Source organism: Mustela nivalis, assembly GCF_964662115.1.
Source record: "Mustela nivalis genome assembly, chromosome: 9".
Classification (NCBI taxonomy): domain Eukaryota; kingdom Metazoa; phylum Chordata; class Mammalia; order Carnivora; family Mustelidae; genus Mustela; species Mustela nivalis.
Window position 1 is genome coordinate 25,548,380 of NC_139028.1, and position 20,108 is coordinate 25,568,487.

The following is a 20,108-nucleotide window of genomic DNA, read 5'->3' on the forward strand; positions in this document are numbered from 1 at the left end:
TAAAAAAATTAATTCCTAGACATTGTATCATTTCATCTAGATGTATCTCTTAAAGATTATAACTCTTTTTAAAATATAACCACAGGGTCATTAGCACACCTGAAAAATAATTAGGTAGTATCAGGTATGTAGTCAGTGATCACATACCCTCTATTACTTTATAGTTTTGAGGGGTTTTTTAATTTTTTTTTTAAAAGATATTATTTATTTATTTATTTGACAAAGAGAGAGAAAGTACGCAAGCAGGAAGAGCAGGAGAGGGAGAAGCAGGCTTCTCGCTGAGCACGGAGCCTGATGCCGACTTCATCCCAGGACCCTGGGACCATGACCTGAGCCAAAGGCAGACGCTTAACAGAGTGAGCCACCCAGGTGTCCCCTTACAGATTTTTTTTTTTAAATAATTTTTTTGTGTAGACAAGGATTCAAATAAGGCCCATACCTGAACTGACAAGTATGTCTCAGTATGGTTACTCTCTCTCTTCCCACCCTGCTCTTATTTTTTATTTGTAATTTTTTGGTTGACAAAACTAGGTCATGTGTCTCTAGTTTCCCATAGTCTGGATTATGCTGATGGCAGCCCGAGGATGACATGGCACATCTTTTTCTGGTAGTTTTTACAAACTGGTAGTTAGATCAAGTGGGCACTATTAATTTCCTCTAATTAGGCTACAATGAGCATACACTTATATTAATATCAGGTGTACAATATAGTGATTCAGTAATTCTGTACATTACTCCATGCTCATCAGTCCTTATGTAGATATCATTTGGAGCAAAACCTCATGTGACCAGGAACTCTTGGTCGGGCACCAGCTACAACACAAGTCCTTATAGGAGAAGTGGGAAAATCCACTGAAAAGTGGGATATTTGTCTTATTAAACCAACTGTCACAGCATGTCCTATGGTCTGTGTTCATGTTCAGCGCGTCTTCTAAATTGGCTATAGATTTAAGATTAACCAATGAGACGTGGTCTTGTGAACAGGTATTTATTGAGTACCTACTATGTGTCCCCATGACAGTAGGTGTTGGGGCTTCAAAATCAAATGAAGCATAGCCCTAACCAGGGATGCTTTTCCTCTAGCGAGAGACAAGCCAACAAGTCAGGGATGATAGTGTATCATGAAAGTGCTGTGTGGGGTTCTCAGTGCCAGAGCTGCGGAGAAAGGGGAGGTTTGTCTCACTGGGTGATGAGAAGCTTCCCTGAGGAGGTGACATATTATGAACGAGAGACAAACAGTTTTAGAACTGAAAGTATTTGGTGCAGTTTCCTGAGTTTGGAACAATGGAGAGGAAGAGAAGGGATGCAGGCTTGCATTCTTTTTTAAAGATTTCAACAGGGATTCCAAGCTGAGGCTAGAAATCCTCCTATAACTGAAAATCATTTGTCTGCATCTCTCATGCCTTAACTTTTTTTTTTTTTTTTTTAAGATTTTTCTTGTTTATTTGGGAGAGAGAGAAGGTGCAGAAAGCACAAGCTAGGGGTGGGAGGAAGAGACGGAGAGGGAGAAGTAGACTCCCCATTGAGCAGGGAGCCCAACGTGGGGCTCAAACCCAGGACCCTGAGCAGAAGGCAGCCGCTTAACCGACTAAGCCACCCAGGCACCCCTCTCATGCCTTAACTTTTTTGTCTCATCAACATTTCATCATGTTTTCACTGTACCAAAAATATGAAGAACCAACACATCCTCATGTGCCCTGGCCAAAAACTTCACATCATGTCCTGGCAGGGGCAAGGATTCACACAGTTTGTGGCCACCATTCCTGCAATCTCAGAAGGAGATGGGGAAGGTGGGAGCCCCTCGTTGCCCCCCCAGTGGGAGGGTCACGTATCTCGACCTCCTTTGCTTGCTTGCTTATTCTCTGCCTACTCTCCCACTGGAACGTAGCTTCCTGAGAGTGAAGACCTTGACTGTCTCCCTCATTGTCCTGATGCTACTGTTTTCCGGAAGAGTCCACTGGAGCATGTACGCTGATGAGCGTACAATTCATCGCTGTGTCCATCTTCGTCCACTCCCTGCCTTTCTCCCTGGGGTGGTCTTTCCCTCTTTTCACTCGTGTGAATGCTGCAGCCTGTAGGCGGAGACGGGCTTCGGGAACGCAACATGTGAGAAGCAGAAACATCTCCGTGATCGTGTTGGCTGCTCTCCTTGTTCTTCCCTATGACAGTCGACCAGGCGTTTTCTGTTTTCATGGTCATACACAGCAGCCGTGTGAAGGTGAGGGCAGGACAGGTGTTATCCCCACCATGAATGGCACAGGAGAGCAAGGGCTCTGAGAAGCTGAGTTGCACAAGGTCACTGAGGCAGAGAGGAGGGAGGCGGGTCTGGAAACCAGGCCGGCCATGTGCCTCAGTCTGCACCACACTCTCCCGTATGATGCTGTCAGACCATCAGGCCCATCCCCTTTCTCTGCCCGTGGAAAAGAAAGACCAACATAAAGCAGCTTTTGTTCCAAGCCACTCAGAAGGCACTCTGGTGAAATCTGAACCTGTCTTCAGCCTTAAGTGGTTTTCAGTTTTTAAGAGAACATACTATAGGGGGCCGCTTAAGCGCCCAGCAGAACGTACGCCAGAAGAAGCCTGAGCGGGTCCAGCAGAAGCAGACTTGGTCTCCATCAGGCTGAGAGAGGTCAAGTCAGAGACAAATGCTCCCAAAGGAAGAGTATGCAAAACACTGGTTAGCGTGTGGCCTGATGTAGAGTCAGCAAGACTCACATCCAGTTCTGCGAGGAAGGACAGAGCCCTGTGGTGGGGCTTAGAGCTTGTGGCCGCTGTTTCTTGCAGCTGGTACTTTGGGATGCTGTGGGCTGTGCGGCAGCAGATTTACAAGAAAGGGTGAAATGCTGCTGACATGGTCTGAAAGGTTAGGAAAATGACTCTAACACATATTTGGGGACTAGATCTGTGCAAGCTGAGTGGACTCTTGGCCACAAGGCAAAGGGAAAGAATGTGGCCTTGGAGGAAAGGCCATGTGGGCATGTGACTAGGACTCGGGGTGGAGGACTTAGAAGAGGATAGAGGGTCGAATATCCTGTCTCCTCTCCCTGTCCTCGTGGGAGTAACAGATAAAACATAGACTCCCACCCTGCCCCTGGACCCCCTTCTTCCCCCACCTCCGCTCTCGCACACCAGCTAATCTCAGGCAACCGATCTCTGTGGGAGCTCTGTTTTTTCCTAAATGAAGCTTTTCTATGCCTCCGGGGAGGTGAAGTACAGTAAATATGAAATGTTGCACGTTTATCCTAAACCACACAAACAGGAGATGATTCTGCTACCATCATCCGCTGAGATGTAGGAGGATGCAGTCAGTACGCGGCCATGACATCTCGCGGCCGTGACATCTCCAGGTGTGCATCAGATGGCACTCGGCCATCCGCAGCATCCTGCCTGAGTCCCCTTTGGTGGGGATGGCTAATTACATGCCTTGCCCTCTGACTCAAGGCTTCTGTTTGAGACAGCCCCTCATAACACTGGCTTTCTTTTTCTCTCTCTTTTTAAAAAGATTTTATTTATTTGAGAGCATGAGCAAGACCAGGGAGCACAAGCAAGATGGGCGAGCGTGTGCAGGGAGGAGAGGGGGAAGCAGGCTCCCTGCAGCCCGACGCGGGGCTCGATCCCAGGACCCTGAGACCATGACCTAAGCCAAAGGCAGAGGCTGAACCGACCGAGCCACCCAGGCGCCCCAGCACTGGGTTTCAAATGGGAGGTTTTGTGCTACGCTCCCACCAGGGGGAAGATTTTAGAATTTGAGAATGGTAGAGAGCAGGTGTGTTGTTCTGGGGAGAGGATGGATGAGGGGGGGTTGGAAGAGGGAGATCAAGCCCGTTGCAAGGCCCCTGCTATGCTGTGTTTTTTACATGTGCTCTTTATCCCTCTCAACAGCCCATCTAAACCCATTTTACAGATGAGAAAGTTAACGATTTGCCCAGTGTCCCTCGGTTGGTAAATGGGGTCAAGGTTCCGACTCCTGGCGGCCTGAAGCCTAGGCCACGTTCTTCCCCGCTTCCACAGCCACTCTCCCCGTGCTCCCAGGTCTCCAAGCTGAGAGAATTTTCCGAGTCATGAAGCGGACTCTGTACTATCTCATCTCCCTGTCTAGACACTAATGCCTCATTTAAGTAACTACTACAGAATGATGATCAGAATAGTAATAATGGAGCAGAGATAGTGTTTGTGGATTTTATTTTGTTTTATCAGGTGGCCTCATTTTGGAGTCTCTGCTTGACTTCTTTAGGGCATAGTGATCAGGGCCAGTGGATCGGGTGGGAGCCACAGCTGTTAAAGAATTGTTTGTCTGCCTTCAGTTTTCTTTCAGTCCCTCACTCACGCACCGTACATCTTAGGAATAAGAAGACCGGCTGAGAGGACCTCTTGGTTCTGACTGGGGAGTGTCCATTGTCTAGAAACTGAATCTATTAGAAAACCCCTTCCCCAAGATCTGGACACTAAGTGGGATGGGGATGGGCTCTTGGTCACATCTACGAGGCCCTCAAAAAGCCCCACAATTTAAAAAGTGATACAGGCATATTGTGTACATTTTGGAAAATACAGAAACATAAAGAAGAACAAATACCATTCCTTATATGTTCCATATAATTATATATAAATTGTTGGGATTCTTTTTTTAAGATTTTATTTATTTATGTGACAGACAGAGATCATAAGTAGGCAAAGAGGCAGGCAGAGAGAGAGAGAGAGAGGGAAGCAGGCTCTATGTGGGGCTCAATCCCAGGACCCTGAGACCATGACCTGTGCCAAAGGCAGAGGCTTAACCCACTGAGCCACCCAGGTGCCCCAAATTGTTGGGATTCTTACCTAGAAATTTGCTGTAAATATTTTTCTGTGTCACTAATTGCTCTAACATGATTTCTCATGCATGTCTAGGATGTCATTAGATGGGAGTACCATTTAAGCAAGTCCCCATTTTTGGAAATCTGGGCCATTTTGTTGCAATGAACATTCTCACGTGTAGACTTTTGTGTCCTGAATAGCAGAGCTAGATTAAGGGCATTAGTTTCATCTTTTGTAAAATGGAGGTCATCATACCCATTTGGAAGTACTGTGACGAGGCTTATATAGAAGGATACACATAAGGTACGGAGCAGATTCCTTGCATACAGTGAGCTCTCCATAAATGGTAGCTGTTGTGACCAGCTTACTTTTCATCTGATTGTTTTCTTAAGTGCCAAAAAGTAGAATTACACTCTCAAGGTTTTTGAGGGCTCTGCGGTTTCATTGTGCTAGCCTCTCTGAAGGTCATCAGGAAGACGAGCAGGTGAAACAGGAAGCCAGCGCGACGTATCAGCTCAGCCATGGCTCAAGACGATCCGGTATGGCGGCCATCGACCCCCAGATGGGGTCATAGCAGTCAGACTCCCCCGGTCCTGAGCATCCCTGACTGAGACCTGGACTCCTAATCCACCAATGTTTTGCATGGCCAGTGGCTGCTAAAGTTTAAATATATACCCACGAGAGCCAGTGAGAGCCACAGAAAGCCATCCCTCCCTCTGAAACTCATCCTTGTCCCCTTATCTCCCACCTTTGTGCCTTAACTATAGGGAATGGTGGCTGGGGCGGGGTGGTATGCTAGCTTACCAGTGTAATCATCGCTGCTGCTAGAAGAGGATTTGCCTTGGGGTGGGATCCCTAAGAATGAGTCACCCATGTCCTCGTCCTCCGTATGATAGACTCCGTCGCAGCAGAAAGCTCCAGAGCTGAAAGGAGACTTCTTGATCGTTGGGCCCGATCCCTTCACTTCTGGGAACGGCTGCAGCCCAGAGCGCTTAAATGATTTGTTCAAGTCATAAAACAAGCAAGTGGCAAAGCCAGAACCAAACCCCAGGTCTTCCGGAGCTCTCCGTCAGCCAGGATTTTTTTCTCCCTCGATCATGCTGATTCCCAGCAAAAGAAAAGGAACCCAGGATTAGAGGTCACGGTTAACTTGCTGTCCAGATATGCATGCCTCTCTTTCCAAAACGCGTGTGTCTCCTGAGAGGTTCATCCCTGGAAAAATGAAACCACATGGCTGTGTCTTCTGCCGTGTGCCTGTGCTGGACCTTTCCTATGGAGAATCTGGTAACAACATCGAGAAGCAGGAAGGAGCTTTTATAAGGTGGCTCTTACTTTTTGTCTCGCTCCTCGACTTCATACCGTGTTTGAAGCTGGTTTTTATAAGACAGACTCACTGCGTTCTGGACAGAAACTTGTGCAGCCAAGCAGCATTTCTCAAACTGGAGGAAGTCGACCTCTGTTACCTCAGACGGTTTTTGACACAGGACTGGGGTGAAGAAAGACCAGCTGTGGCCTTCTTGCGTGGAGAGAATCCAGTCATAAAAATGGAGCCAAAACTCTTCCTCCCCCTTGGGTGCCGCTGGACGCCCACTTACCTCCTCAGTCAGTGTAAGGTTTAAAATCTTTAAAGTGTGTTTCTAGGGGCTCCTGGGTGGCTCAGTCAGCCAAGCGTCATTTCAGCTCAGGTCGTGATATCAAGCCCCGTGTCGGGCTCTGACTGAGCCGGGCCTGGAACCTGCTTAAGATTCTTTCCTCTCCCTCTGCACTGCCCCCCACCTCTCTCTCTTTCTCTCTCCCTTAAAAAAAAAAAAAAAAATTTGTTTTAGTGAGATTTCAAAATTTTCAAAGACAACAGCTCATCTCTTATTGTGCTAGCCTCTGCCATGTGCAGGAAAAGCCCTAAATGTCAAATTGTGGGTTATTTTACAAATGAAAAAGAGACATCCTCTAGAATCAGTGGAAAGGCTGCCTTGATTGGCCTTGTGCTGGGTGAGTGTGGACCTGGTGACTTTGCCAAGCTCCCCAGCTCAGGCAAGAGGCCACGGTGGCTGTTAAGTAGTAAGGCCTTGTGCCATGGGCATGGCCTGCCTGGTAGCTTAATTGTACTCCCAAAGGGGCCCATCCGAGCAACCCTTCAGTAGGCCCAGGTCCATCTCCCCAGGATTTGGCTTCTGACCATGAAGGAGGGCAGTAGGTCAGACAGAACAAGGTCACAGACCGGGCCAGGCTGGTAGTTGAGAACACTGGAGATTTTCCAGCCTGGGTCCATTCCTTGGCTCTGCCGCTTATGTAACCGGGGACAAGTGACTTAATGTCAGTCATGCAAACTGGTGTCCACAGAAGTACCCTTCTGCTGTGGGGATAATTAAATGAGAGAATGCTTACAAAGTACCTGGCAAATAGTAAGCACTCCATAATGTCAGCAATAAGTTTAATATTGTTATGCTTTTACTAACCATGACTTTAGAGGGTTTGGGAATTGACAAGAGGAGAGGTAAATAGAAAAATATTTTTGTACTAGACTTTGATACCTTCAGAAGTTATTTAGTGATTACTCACTCTATGCCAGGTCCTCTCTAGGCCTTGGGGATTCAAAAACAAGAAGCTCGTCGCTTAACCAAATAGTACAGAAACATAGAATTGCACTGAGCAGGGCTTAATCCCACAGTGAAAGGGATACAAGGGGGTATCGTGGGCACAGGGGGAAGGAGTGTCACAGCTGGCTTGGGGAAAGGCTCTCCTCTGAGTGGGAACATGGAAGGGAGTTTGCATGTTGTTGAGACGTTCCAGGCAAAGACACAGTCTGCACGAAGACTCAGAGAGGGGAGAGACGCGGTCTGTGTGATGCGGTGAGAGCATACAGGCAAAGAGTCTGACAGGCTTTTATTCAGCACCAGAGGGAGGAGACATGGTTCTGCCCCCTCCTGGAGTTCAGACACGGATAGGGAGAGAAAGACAAGCATTTAGGGATTATCGCATGACAGTCCCAAGAATCAAGGGACCCATGTAATGGACCTACCGGAAAAGATTTCTGTTCTCAACCCAACGTTGTAAGGAAAGACCACGAAGGGAATATGACAGGGCTGCAGACTAGGAGAGGAGAGAGTTAATCAGTTGGTGGAAAGTGGGGGAGAAGGAAAAACATTCCATGAAGGGCACAAAATGGAAAAGGACGTGGAGGTTTGCGAGGGGGTGTGGGTCACTGGAGGGCAGTAGGCCGGTAGGTATGGCTGGAATAAAGAAGGCTAAGACGCCTGCACTGATTCATTGGACAGATATGTGTGCGGGGCCCACAGTGTTCTGCGCAGTGCCCGAGGTTCTGGGGGCGCAACGGGAGAGCCCCCATCCTGCAGGGATTTGGGAAGCACAGGTATGCGTGGACCTTGGGGTCTCATTGGGGTGAGATGCAGACATAACATTAAGAAACAGTGAATCACATGGTGAGCAATGATTCCTTTTTTTGCTTCTGATCACAAGGTTGGGGGGAGAGTGTCGGTGCCAAGCCAGTCCGTCTTTCGAACAGAGAGCCCTTGGCCTTATGCTCAGAGTGCTGGCAGATGAGAGTGTGCAACTGGGGTTTAGTAAAAATATTGTGTTTCCTGGGTGTTGTTTTCTTTTTTTTTTAATCAGTGGCTATTTTCTGTTTAGGGTAAATGAGCCTTGGTGGCTCTTCACGGGGGTCGTATGAAGTTTTCTTGAAAATGTATTTGAGTTAAAATAAATGAGTTCTTTCCTTTTTTTTTAATTTTTTTTTTTTAGATTTTATTTATATATTTGACAGAGATCACAAGTAGGCAGAGAGGCAGACAGAGAGAGAGGAGGAAGCAGGCTCCCTGCTGAGCAGAGAGCCCAGTGGAGGGCTCGATCTCAGGACCCGGGGATCATGACCTGAGCCGAAGGCAGAGGCTTAACCCACTGAGCCACCCAGGTGCCCTGTGAATGAGTTTTTTTCAAAAAAAACTATGTAAATACAGTTGAATACAGATGCAGATCTAGCAAAACTAAGAGGTTGCTAGGGGAATGGCTGAGGCCTAGCCCACACTGCCACGGTCAAGGGGAAGCCGCTTTAAGTAAGCACAGGGGACGAAGCATTGGGGAAAGTGACTTGTTTGGTTGGGAGCATCTCGGCTGCCAAAGTTAAGTGTGTCCTTGGTGTTGAGATCCCAGCTCCTAGCACAGAGCTTGGCATTTTGTACAGGCTCAGGTTTGGGTAATCCCAGCACATGTCATTCACAATGACCCACATTAACATAGAAAACTTGCATTTATTCCTTCCATTCTGGTCATACCTCAGTTGCTTGGTGGCCTGGAAGGAGCTGGAAGCTCTGGCCTTCTCAGACAGGAAGGCTGCGAGGAACAGGACGCGGGGAACCAGGACCGGCAGGCCAGAGAACAGGTGCAGCCTGGTCCTCCTCTGCAAACATGTCCAGTCCTCCCGACTCCGTTGTGGGGATGACGTTTGGGGACTGTCTCCTTGGATCCCATGGCAGTCACTGCGTTGTTCGCAGAGAGATGACACCCAGAGGTAGTCCATGCTGATAAGCATCTGATACTGTTGCCATTTCAGCAGCTCTAAGAGACTTTGTGGTTTCTTTCTTGTTCCTTAAAAAAAAAAAAAAACACAAAACTTTTTTTCACAACTCGTAAGCATTTATGTACGTCACGTTCTATGCACTGTGGTCCTCTTCGGCCTTGGATGTGTTGTTTGGACCCTTATCTGCACTGTGCCTCTGTCCCTGGAGCTTCCGTGATGCTCAGGAAAAACAGAAAAGAACTGCCTTGGGGGCACTTTTGTCCCAGGGCATCGGTTCCTGCAGCTGAGTCAGGTCAAAGTGGGTTTGAAATGAAGTTTTCAAACTGGGTGGAGGGTGCGGGGGGTGGGGAGGTGGGGCAAGAAAGAGGAAAGGGGTAGCCCAGTTCAGTTTCTAACCATGAGAGACTGTGGACTCTGAGAAACAAGCGGAGGGTTTAGAGGGGAGTGGGGAGGGGGTTGGGAGAACCTGGAGGTGGGTACTAGGGAGGGCGCACATATTGCATGGAGCCCTAGGTTGGTGCATAAACAATGAATTTTGGAACACTGAAAAAAAAATTAAATTCAAAAAAATAAAGTATTAAAAAAATGAAATAAAGCTAATTGCATGACCAGCTGTGCAGAACATAGGAAAAATGTTTCACTGTGTATTTGAAAATAAATAAATAAAATGAAGTTTTCAAAGACCTCACCTGGGGCTTTCTAATAGGATAGAGCTTTCGGGAAGTTTCTGAACAGACACGTTGAGCTTATAGGTTCCCAGCGCTATGGCCAGACAGTCTTCAGTTCCTCAGTTCTCAGCGGGTAGGATCTTCACCTTAAGGAAGGTTTCCACAGCGCACTCTGCCACTACATATATCTCAGAAGACCGCGAAAGGTGAGAATGAGTGAGTGAGCTGGCTGTGTATGTGAACTTGGGCGGTGTTTGGCACATCTGTGTGTGTCAGGACAGCACTGCAGGTGACCGCGTGGCCTCTGGCTCCCATCTGTGCAGAATACACAGAAAGCGGCTCCCCTCTAGGGAAGGCCCAGCACTATTGACAGACGGTTCTCCTTATCTTGTTTTCACATCGGTTGCAACACGTTGTGTGTTCAGAACAAGCGTGGGTGGGGGTTCCTCCTGCCCTGCCCTGTGCTAGCTGTTAAAATAAGAGGGTGGTTTATCGGATTGTTTTTCAAGTACAGAGCAGGCCGCCAGTGGTTGATGATTCCACTGGGTCATGGAGGGATTTGGTGATTGCAAAGAAAAACCAACTCAGCTCTTTTGGGGAATGCATCAACTGTCTGCAGAATAGTCATTCCGTTTTAGAGATTAGGGTCTGTTTGACTGCTCCAGGGCACTAGGTACAGCTCTCGGAACATTTAAACTACAATTTACAGGGGCGCCTGGGTGGTTCAGTGGGTTAAGCCTCTGCCTTCGGCTCAGGTCATGATCTCAGGGTCCTGGGATCGAGTCCCGCATCGGGCTCTCTGCTCAGCAGGGAGCCTGCTTCCCCCTCTCTCTCTGCTTGTCTCTCTGCCCACTTGTGGTCTCTCTCTTTCTGTCAAATAAATAAAATCTTAAATATATCTAAACTACAATTTCCAACTCAAACCATTGGACAGTTTTTCATATAGGTCACTGGAATCATAACATGCGGTTGACCACTATTACTCCAACTGCACTGGGGTGCCTGGGTGGCTCAGTGGGTTAAAGTCTCTGCCTTCGGCTCAGGTCATGATCCCGGGGTCCTGGAATAGAGCCCCGCATCAGGCTCTCTGTTCAGCGGGGAGCCTGCTTCCTCCTCTCTCTCTGCCTTCCTCTCTGCCTACTTGTGATCTCTGTCTGTCAAATAAATAAATAAAATCTTTAAAAAAAAAGAAAGATTAAAAAAAAAATACCCCAACTGCACTTTCCAATCCACAAAGCACCTTCATGTATGGTTATTCCCATGTAACAGATGAAAACACCAAAGCACAGAAATATTAAGAAAATTTCGACCACAGTCATATGTCTTATAGCTAGTGACCTAGTCGGGTAGAAGTCAGACCTGGGTCCACCGCCTCCCAGTTGTGGGTCCTTTGTCCTCCACCATCCTGCCCACATCTGTCTCCATCTTGTCCAGAGTGAGTCGTCCATTTGCTGCTTCAGCATACAGCCCCTCAGTGCCCTCACCGCTGAGGATTAGGGAGGGCAGGGTAGCCAAGGAGGATCATTGGAAATTGACTAAATGGATTGCACTGTGAGCCTCATGGACCTGTCACTGTGCAAGAGGGTCTATGTTTAAATACTCCCTCCCTTATTCCTCCACGAGCTTCTGGAGACATCTCATCCCCATCTGACAGATGGGAGCACTGGAGCCTAGAGACACAAAGAAGCCTGCCCAGAGTTGCCTAACAAGTATGTGGCAGAGCCTGACTTTGAGCCTGGGTTTGTCTGATTCCAAAGCCAGCCTAGTCCAACCCCCACACTCCATCGATGGGGAAACCAGTGGTGGAGCCACTGCGATGGTCTCCCAGCAGTTTTGGAGCTGGGTGTCCTCGACGTGATCCCGGTTCTCTCCCCCTCCGCCCCCCTAGCAGACCTCCGTTCTCAGGATTGGGATTCCCCTCTGTCCCATCTGATAAAAAGTTGTCAGCATTGCTCCTGACCTCCCCTCCCCCCGACCTGTGCCCCTGGAGTCAGTCATGAGAGCTTTTGTTGCAGTTCATACCAGCCATTAGTTTTTTACCTCCTGTTGCCCTCCACCTTCCAGAATTTTCCATGCCCCTCAGTGGGGCTCTGCCAAAAATTGTTCACGGGTAACCCCATTTGGCCATTTGATTTGTACATTTTCTCCGTCTTATGACATGGTAGGAGACAACAGAAAAACAGGACAGCATAGAGCTAGTGGAGAGACAGGTGGAGGGAGCACGTAGCGAAGTAGCACCCATAATACATGAGAGCCCAGAGTCCGCGGTAGGAAGGCACCAGTTCTGAGGCTATCAGAAACGAGGCCCTAGGGCCCCACGGGGCCCACGTGTGGAGGATCTCTTGCTACAAAAGCCAGAACCTAAAGCTGACCCCCCACCCCCAGCATTCCCACAATGCTCTGTCTCTCCTCTCATTACACCTGGCACACCCACCCCTTTGGAAATCTCCCAGCTTCAGTGCTGTTGCTGATAATCATCTTAACCTGAAGTTGTGCATCTAGATGTGTAATGTATGCAGACCGGGGACTGGGATTGGTTCTCAATCTCTTGATCCTGGGCAGGGGAAGTGTGTGTGTTGGGGGTTGTTGCATGGAAACAAATTGGTGTCCATTAGGTACCTGCTCTGCAAAAGTTATTTCATTCAGTCCTCGCAACAGTACGGTGAGGTGGATCCTGGTCCCATTTCACAGAGGAGAAGACTGAGATGCTCATAGTGGGAGCGAACTGGCTCAGGATTTCCAGCAAGCAAGTGGCAGAGCCAGAATCAGGACCTAGCTCTCTCTCTAGGGCACATACTTTTTCCACTTTGCCATGCATCAGATGTAGCCCAGAGCCTACCTCCAACCTTCCAGAGGGGGAACAGTATGACCCCCCAATCTCAAAGAACTCACAGCCCCCAAGAGCAGTATATGGAGCCACAGACTTGGGTTGGAATCTTGGCCCAGCCCCTTCCTCATGTGTGTTACTGGCAGGTCCTTCCGTCTTTTCTGTGAAAGATCTGTAAAGAAGAGCGGCTACCTTCCAGAATGACTGTGAGGGGACACAATTTTTGTTGCAGAGGACACAGATTTTTCAGTGTTGCGTGATCTCTTAAGCTCTGCGTAAATGGTATTACTTGATTTTTAAACTCAGTCCAGAAATTGACTATGGTACCGACAGGCCCGTGGTGGAGCCATTCAGGACCTTTACTCACCTGGCCCCACTCGGTGGGCAGGTGTGTGGTGTGATCAATCAGGTGTGGCTATTAGAGGGAGCCCAGCACGGGAGCCTTCGAGGCCCGGAGAACAAGCTGGAGCGGCCATCTTCCTCCCCTCGGGGAGCGGCCCTGCCTCCTCCATAAGGTAGAAGTGAGCATCTGTTGATTAGGTGGAGGACCCAGAAGTTATTCTTTGCAGAGCTGGTTGGAGACGCAATTCCTTAAGCTAAGTGTGAAGTCCCCGGTGCCGGGCGGATGGTTTAACATTGCAAACCCTGTCTCCTCCTTGGTTTGGGCCGTGACCCGAGTTACAGACGGTGAGTGCTTTTTTTCTTCCCATCCTTCGGCAAGTTGAGAATTTCTTGTTAAACTTCTGCAGTCAAGTGGATAAACTTTAACGTTTCTTTTTGTTTGATTTTTTTTTTTTCATTTTTTGGTTTAGATTTTTGCGTGTTCGTCTCCTTGGCGCTCGTAATTTAGTTCTGATGTTGATGTTAGCAGTTTGGGCTTGGAAGCGTCGTGCTGACCAGTGAGGAAAAGCTTCACCTGGGGCAAACAGTCCACGGCCCCACACCGTGGACTTCATGCCACGGGAGTCAGCCCGAGGAGACCCAGCTCTCGGTGTGTACATGTAGAGAGCTCGGAAAGAGACCCCCTCCCCCCACTTCCCCATTTAAGCAGAACCATCTTGGTTTGTCACAAAAAGAACATCAGTGCCGTGGGTGATTATTTCTGTTTTATATTAAAAATTAATTCCCAGCCCCCAACCTCGTCATCCTGTCCCGCCCAAGGCCTGTACTAATTTGCATGGTTGTGTGATTCTCCATCTGCTTTGAATTTCTCAGCTGCTTTGTCCGAGGGCATTCACAGACCTGCTTGTCTGTTGGGAGGGTCTAGGGACTGGGTTGATTGATTTGGGGGATTACAAAGCAAGGAAAAGACAGTGGGAAACGTTCGAATTGGTCTTTTTATTGTGCGCTGTAGCCCGAAGCCCCCTAACACGAAGTGTAAGGAGTAGAGTGTTCCAGTGTACAAGGCAGTGGGAGAAATGACAGAGCACGGAGATCATAAAACGAGGCCTTATTAAGGGGAGCGAGGCACTTGCTGTGGCAAGTTCTGCTGGGCGCCCGATAGGATGCGAGCCTGTGTGAGCTGCTTTTTGGGTAACACTCACAGTTTGTGACATCCGTGGGCTTCTCACGAGGACTGTGTTCTTCCCTTCGATGCGCCTCTCAAGGCCCTGAGCTCCCAGAGGGCCGAGCTTTACCCAGAGGCACAGGTGTCTCTCCACGCACCCCTGCGGCTCCCACTCGCTAGCCCACTGCTTCTCTCAAGGAACTAAGGGTCTTCAGAGCAGAACGGATGGCGGGTTGAGAATAGGACCAGTTCTTTCCTTTTGACGTTCCCCTGGATGTGTCCCTGCTCCATCTCAAAACCTGTCCTGGCAGCCTTTGCCCAGAGCAACCCATCTCCCTGGAGCTCCCAAGACACAAGCTGGTCTCATAAGGGAAGCCGCCTTGTGCCACCATTCACTGGCTTCCCGTTTTTAACCTTGATGTCCAGTGGAGACTACAGTCTCCATGAGGACAGAAGTTTGTCTCCTTTTGTTCCGTCATGTGGTTTGCAAATACTATTGTGTATTCTGAGCAGAGGGATCAGCAAACACCCCACGAGAAGTGACCCTTGTTCCCTAGAAAATGGAATTATTTGCTATAATAATGAATCCAAGCACAACACATGCATGTGCAAGGGAACCTATCGTTCAGAACCCTAAATGAACTCTGTGCAGAGAGAGATGGAAGGGTCTAAAATAACGATCTGTTGACAAAGTACTTTTAAAAAGACAGAATATTATCCCATAAAGTCAAATCTGGGACTTTATCCCCAAAGAGCATGAGGACTCTTTCCTTCAGGATTCAAGGTCCCAATTAAAGACTTGAAAGAAACCCACATTGCAGAAGATTCTAGAAGCCAAAGATGTGTTTGGGGGTTGGGGGGAGAAGGAGGAAAAACATTAGGAAGAAGAACCTTCTGATTTTAACTCAGGAAAAATGTTTATTCTCAGTCATCCTCTTTGGAACATATTAATGCAGTTATACAAAGGAGGGGAATTGCTATAAAACTTAGCATTAACCCTGATTTTGCATTCATTCATCATTTGTTCATTTACTCCTTTAAAAACCTGAAGTTGAATGCTATGTCTGGTTCATATGTGGAATGTCTTCTTCATCCTCCTCTTTGTGACCTTGACCCGGAGCAGGTACTTACATACAGCTGGTACTTACATACCAAGCTGGCTTGGTTGCAGACATGCCACATATTTCAAAATTTCTTCTTTCTACTTTTCAAAACAACGATCAAATGGTGCTTCTCCTCTTGAAAAATAGGGAAAAATCTGCCGACTGAGACTTCTAGACTAAGTTTTGAAACTTAGGACACAGGAAGTGACTAAGATTTAAGAGAATAGGACTTGGACCTGGTACTGGTTTAGGGGTTGATGGAAAAGTTTCTTTTCCTAGGGTGGAAGCGACGTTAGCAATGGCACAGGCCCTGATGGGTGTACTCTAGAAACCTGGCATCCTTAGCATGTGCCCTCCTGGCTTCAGAGTGGTCATTCCTCCCTATCTTGGTGGACAAGAAGATCTCTTGGCTCGGGGGCCACCATCCCCTGACAGGCCAACAGCCCTGGCCTCAAGAGTGACTCACTTGGACTCAGAAACCAGTCTGCCTCACTCAAAGAGCCTGCGGCTTAAGGTCCCTTAAAGACCAAAGCAAAGTTTTGCCAACACCGGCAAGTGCTTTGTAGGCCATGTGTGAACTCAAGAGCGACCAGAGCAGGTTGACCTTTTACACAGGGGCTGAGCCCTCACCCTGCGGAGCCTGAAACCTGAGAGCTGAACATTCTCATCTGGCCAAATATGGAGTCTCTGAATCACAACCTCCCAGGTTCTTCCTCTGAGATGGTGGCTGGAAGAAGTTCACAGTTTTCAACTTTGAAAACAACTACTGGTCTTCACGTTGGGGGAGGATCACCTTGTGACCTTGTGAAAGGTTAGACAGGCCAGTGGGTCTGAGAATGGTAGACCTGAGGACAGGGGTTGAGGAGGCTTTGGTTCAGCTGGTCCCAATAGCATTGCCCAGTCCTAGGGCTGGTACCTGATTTTCAGAGGCCGCTCTCCGATTATGGGCTGATGTCTCTGAAAACAGTTGTTTAAATTGTTTGTTTTTAAATAGAGCGCTTACTTGAGGGTTTCTTTAAGGGCTATGCTTTCTAGAGTTGGCAACACATATAAACGATCAGCCCTCTTCTGTTTTCTTTATTGTGGGGGTTAGGAGAAAGGAAAAGTCACAGAGATGGAACACCTATGGTTAGAGAAGGATTTGTGTTAGGGCTCCAAACCTAGTGACTTAAATAGAGGGAGGGAACAGGTACTCACCTGCCTGATATGGTATGTTTGGCCGTATCCTAGCCCCCTGGCCCTGCGGGGAGCAGAGCTGTTCCCATAGACCCCGGCTGCCCTGCTAGCTTCCAGCCGAGTTCATGAATCCCAAAGGGAAGTGGCTTTGAGGTTGCAGCTGGCTCAACCTAAAATCCTCTTTACTACTAACAACCAATCCAAGAACCCACAGCCCACGGCCCTTAGGGCTGATGACCTTCCCTTCCTTTACAGGCCCCGGTAATTTCTCATGGAAACTGTAGAAGCAAGGTCTCCTTTCCAGTTCTAACAAAGATGGATTCTTTTCCAAAGAGGTAACATCCTGAATGTGGTTGAGCCCCCGGGCTTCCTCACCAACCCACCGGGGCATCCCCACCTCCAACTACCGCATGCGGTTAGTTAACAGGGAGGTCGAGCACCCTTGTGAGTGGGTGAGGTGAGAAAGAACACGACTGCACAGGGGGTTCTTTCTGACCTTCCTGTCCTCACCACTCAGCTTTGTCACAGGACTTTGTATACCCCTTGCTCTGCCTTTGGCCCTCAGGGGCTGACACCCTCCTTTTGTGCAGGAAGCAGTTGGAATCCTGTGATCTTACCTATGGCGCCTGTCTCCCCAAGTTGCACTGAGGTGCACACATTTAGCCTGCTTGGGTCTGGATCTCAGGCCACCAAATGTCCTAATGGTCATTCCTGAGGAGGCCAAATGTTCATCGTGAAGGAAGAAGATAAAAACGTTCCTCCTTATTCATCAAAAGCTCTAGTCCTTAATGTCTCTCCCAGATTCAGACCTAGGGTTGGGACTTTAGAAAGTGTGGGTTGTTTGTAAGCATCCATCCATCCCCTTCTGAACAAAGTTGGAAAAAAATGAATTTGAGAACCTTCTCCTCAGCTACACCCTCTGGTAGCTTCTGTAGTCTCTACACACCAAGGCATTCAAAGGTCTTATTTGCACATCTGGCTGACTGTGGGAAAGTTCCTCCCATAAAGGTCTGGAGAAATGGCTTTGTTGCCAACGACCTGTGTTGTTAAGCTAGAGTGTACATTTTGCATTTTACTCTGGTACCCTGGATACAAGCTTCCCTCAGGAATCCCTGATCCTCCTGAGTGTGTTGAGAGGGAGGGGCTAGCTTGGGGATAGCCTTCAGAATAACGAGTTTTAGACTTGTTGCTCTCCTGATGCTGGAATGTAAAAGCCTGGAGTTCTTTCAGAAGAACTGCGTAGGTGGATGGTTCTGGAAATCCTTGGCTAAAGGGAGTACCCAAAATCGTGTATGTCGACAAAAATACCTTATGGCTTGGTTCATATACTGTAAAGGGATGATCTGGTGGAGAATTTCAGCTGCATCTACCCGTAGATTGTCATAAGTATACCAACCAGAAGTTTGCACCATTCCAGTAAAAGAGCTTAGCTTGCCCCAATTTAAATCTATCTAAATATAGCAGGGCTGGTGGGTGATATCCTCCAGTCATGACTTGGGTCGGTCCCAAATCCTGTCAACCTTGTCATTGGTACAATGGGAAATGAGTAAAGTAAGAAGCATACTGGTGGAAAGTTTCCAGATGATCTTTCTCAGGGGAAAAAAAAGTGCCCTTTTTTCTGGGACTGTACCCTGCCTAGTTTTGGGGGTGTTAAAACATCCTTTCTTTTATGAACTCATGGTGATCATTGGCATTGGAGATTTTAGAATAAGTTGTTAATTGAGAAAATTAAAAGTTAACTCCATCCAGTCCACCTTCAGCCTGCTGGCCTCTGCTCTGAAAGCTCTGAAAGTCCAAAAATATCTGGGACCAACTACTGTACCCACCGTTCTTATAAGTCACCAGGCACAGAAGACTTCTGCTCCCTAACCTGAGAGAAGACCTGCCTCTTCAGGCTTTTCCAGTACTTCCTTGTTCCTGCTGAGGAGTAGGAAACTTTTGCTCGCCCATGCCTTCTCTGCTTGATGCCCTCATTCCTTCTCTCAGTGAAACCGTCTCACTTGATTCTTCCTCCTCTGGGCTGCCCAAGTGCCTTGTCCTCACCTTTGTTATAACCCTTACCATCAAAAAAGATCATGATGGGGATGGCCCTCTTTCTCCATAAGCTGTGTGGCTGCTCATAGTTTCTCACTCTCTCTTTCTCTCTCTCTCTTTTTGTTTTTTTTTTTAATTTCTACATATAATGCCTGATAAGTATGTATTTCTTGAATGAATAAGCACCTTGAGTCTCCGGTTGCAGTCAAACTTTATTGTCTCCTCTCTCTCCCTCAGTAGAAATAAAGAGCTAATCTGCTGGGTCATAATTCTTAGGGTTTAGAACCACCGTAGTGGAGTCCATCTTTGGCTGTCTCTTCTCCTGGCGTAAGATAATCCTAGCAGAAAAGCACTGGGACCAGGAAGCTGAAACCCTGGACTCTAGTTGTCTTTGGACCCTTTAAAGACTCTGTTCTCTCTGTAAAGGGAAAGGACTGGGAGCGATTATCTCAAAGGTTCTCATGATTCTCAACCTCCTCTGGAGGAGAGAGGCCCTCAGATGTGAGACGCATGACTCCTCCAGGGAATTGCAGTAAATTATTTTAAACGTCATTTTACTTATGATTTTTGGTAACCTAGATGTTCATTTTCCATTTGTTGTCAGTTGTGTTGCCAATTTTATTTACTTGCATCCCTCAGAAGGCCTCCACAGGTTTTCAAACTAGAACATCTCTAAGTTTGATGTCTGAGTCCTGGCTTTATGTTCCAGGAGCCCTGTGACACGGGACAAGTCCCCGCCCTGGGCTTGAATAAGCAGAATGTGTGGAATCATCTCTCTGTCATAGTTGTCGGGCATGAGAGGAGCAGGTGTATGTAGCGCGTCTAGCATGGTGCCTGGAGTGTAGGTGTTCAACTCGTGGTCTTCTCTCTGACCGCCCGAGAACCAGCCAACCGAACCCTGAGAAACTCCTTCATCCTTGAAATGTCACCTTCCTGTCCCCATCCCCACCTTTATGTCTACTTTTGTAAAATGTGGGCTCTTTATAGAAGGGATTTCAGAAAGCAAGGAATCCCAACCCCTATCCCATGGGAAGAATGGGGTGAGGATGGAATTTCAGGAGTGAGGATTTGGGGGGAAGAACTAAGATTTCATCACTTACAGGTCAGCCCCAGTGGAAGCTGGCAAGTGTGTTTCCTGATAAGTGAGCTTGAACTTCAGTAAATCAGAAGGGGAAAGGGAACATATGTGGGCGTTGGAGGGATTAGAGATTCAGCGCATGTGTGTCCTGCTGCTTTGATCCCTTATTAAAGACCATGAAAATCTCCCCAGCACCTGATGGTTAACTCTTTCCAGGTGTGGGCCTGTGATCCGCAGAAATGTTTCGAATCAGGCACTTTATATCTTTGGTAGACTTGTATAGTCCAAGGCTTTTGCAAATGGGAGACTTGAACCCCCACCCAGTTCCTTCCGCTAGAGACGAGGGAGAGATGATCCCCACATCTCGGAAGCTAGAGCTCTAAGCCATTT

At 47.9% G+C, this 20,108-nt stretch overlaps 1 protein-coding gene and 1 long non-coding RNA gene across 3 annotated transcripts in view; one reads left to right on the forward strand and one right to left on the reverse strand.

Annotated features, from left to right (window-relative positions):
* UBASH3B (ubiquitin associated and SH3 domain containing B) overlaps nucleotides 1-20,108 on the forward strand; it is a 138,917-nt gene that overhangs the window by 27,346 nt on the left and 91,463 nt on the right. The gene's annotated exons all lie outside the window — the stretch shown is intronic.
* LOC309840998 lies at nucleotides 8,526-10,811 on the reverse strand. Its single transcript, XR_014298898.1, has 2 exons — nucleotides 10,015-10,811; nucleotides 8,526-9,393 (listed from the first exon to the last, which is right to left on the reverse strand). It is a non-coding gene; the product is annotated as an uncharacterized lncRNA (long non-coding RNA).